Here is a 2,591-nt window from a genome sequence, read left to right as displayed (position 1 = left end):
GCTTGAGCTCTTAAAAACAAGAATCTCCAAATGCCCACTACCAATTAGAAAGAGGCTTGAATTCACTGATCAGCAGAGAAATACATTCAAATATAGTACAACTATATACCACCAAATTTTCTAAGGTGAAAAGACAGAAAAATGAAGCATTAACATAGCTGTGGAGTTTCTGGAATTGTCTGCAAATATTTGAATAGAAAACTGTTTGCTGATATAGAATAAAGCCATCTGTGACCATCAGCAACTCTACTTCTAGATATAACCCCCCAATATCTGTGCATATTTTCACCATAAGTCATATACAAGAATCTTCATAGAACTATTCCTGGGGCGTCTGGGTGGCTCAGTCGATTAAGCACCAAGTCTTGGTTTCAGATCAGGTCATGATCTCACGGTTCGTGGGTTCGAGCCCTGCATCAGGCTCTGCACTGACAGGCTCTGCACTCACTGTGCAGAGCCTACTTGGGATTCTCTCTCACTGCCTCTCCCTCTCTGCCCATCCTCTGCTTACTCTTTCTCTCTCTCTCTCTCTCTTTCAAAAATAAATAAACTTAAAAAAGGAAAAAAAAAGAAAAATAATATTTAATAACTATTCCTAAAATCACCGCAAATTCCATCCATGAAAAAGTAAATTTTTGATACATTCAAATGGTGGAGTACAATATATTAATGTGGATAAAAAAAACAAAATGGTAGTCAGCAACATGAATGAATCTCAAAAACAATATTCAGTAAGAAAAGTTACTAAAAAGGATTATACACTTTGTGATTCTGTAAAGTTAAAGGACAGACAAAATGCATCGAAGGCATTAGGAGCTCAAAGACTGGTTATGTCTGTGGTGGAGAATCGAGACACTGGATCGGGACATGAGACATGTCTGCTTCTTGCTCTAGGTGCATCTTACACAGGTATGTTCACATTGTGGACATTCTTTTGCACTCTTTGAAAAATATTTTTATTAAGTTTATTTATTTATTTTGAGAGAAAGAGCACACCGGGTAGGGGCAGAGAGAGGGAAGAGAGAGAATCCCAAGCAGGCTCCACACTGTCAGCTCAGGGCCCAGCGCAGGGCTTGAACTCACGAACCATGAGATCACGACCTGAGCCAAAATCAAGAGTTAGATGTTAAATCAACCAAGCCACCCAGGCGCTCCTGCACTCTTTTTAGATCTTGGCACTTTCCTCAATGTGTGTTTGTATTACACACATGGGAGAGTCTTGGCAGGAAACAAACAGTACATCAATTATTTTAACAGAAATACTTCACTATAACCCCTTGTTCACTACTTATTGGTAACCTAAAAAATGCAAAATGAGGAATCACATCACAGAATCTCTGCACTTGGTAGAGGGGGCTGGGGAGTGGTGACTTAACAACAGATGTGGAGGTGACTTGACAACAAATGTACTTCGTGCTGGAGTCTCTAGGGGTCATGATGCAGCTGGTTTTCTAAGTGTTGCAAAAGCCCAGCATCACTAACTGGGGTACAGGATATTGAGTTTAAAGCAGAGAAGCAATAGCTTAATAACTGCCAAAATATAATACTACAACAAAAATCATCCTCCCCCAAGAAAGAAAAAAAAAGGCACTATTCCAGTATTAGAACAAATAATAAAAAAATTATATTATGTCCATAATTTTAATTCAGATAAGAAAACTCAGAAGACAGAAAATAAAGAACTCCTACATCATACACTAATAAGTTATGGTGTTATAATCAAAATAAGCAAGACTAAACTTTATGTGATAAACTAAAGATCAAATACAAACCTTGCCATTAATATCTACAAGGCCTAATTTTCCTAAAATATAAATGGCTGCTTTTATCAATATGAAAAAGACCAATGATCCAATAGGAAAACATGGGCAAATTATTTGAACTTGCAGTTCACAAAAAAGAATATACATATTTTTTCTTAAATATATGCACAATTCCAATTTCATTTAAGATGAAAGTTCAATGAAATTTAAAACCACATTACAATTTTATCAGACTGTTAAAGTTTGACCAAATACTAGGTTGAATAAAGATATAGAGAAATAGCAATTATATATTCCTGGTGGGAGCATAATTGTGTTCTTTCTAAAAATAATAAATATTCAAGCCATTTGACAATTTTGTCTTCCAGGAGCATATCTATAGAGAAAAATCAAACCTACACATGTCATATTTAAAAGTGATTTATCTTATCAGAAAAAAAAATGTTTTAATGACTGTTAAGGAAAATATTCATTATTGTTAAGAAAAACGTTATGCTAAGTGAAATAGGTCATACAGAGAAAGACGGATACCATATGTTTTCGCTCTTATGTGGATCCTGAGAAACTTAACAGAAGACCATGGGGAAGGGGAAGGAAAAAAATGTTAGAGAGGGAGGGAGGCAAATCATAAGAACTCTTAAAAACTGAGAATAAACTGAGGGTTGATGGGAGGTGGGAGGGAGGGGAAAGTGGGTGATGGGCATTGAGGAGGGCACCTGTTTGGATGAGCTGGGTGCTGTATGGAAACCAATTTGACAATAAATTTCATTAAAAAAAAAAAGGGGGGGGGCGCCTGGGTGGCGCAGTCAGTTAAGCGTCCGACTTCAG

This window comes from Herpailurus yagouaroundi, unplaced genomic scaffold, assembly GCF_014898765.1.
Source record: "Herpailurus yagouaroundi ecotype Mexico unplaced genomic scaffold, PumYag 142, whole genome shotgun sequence".
Lineage (NCBI taxonomy): Eukaryota > Metazoa > Chordata > Mammalia > Carnivora > Felidae > Herpailurus > Herpailurus yagouaroundi.
This window is presented reverse-complemented; position numbering follows the sequence as displayed.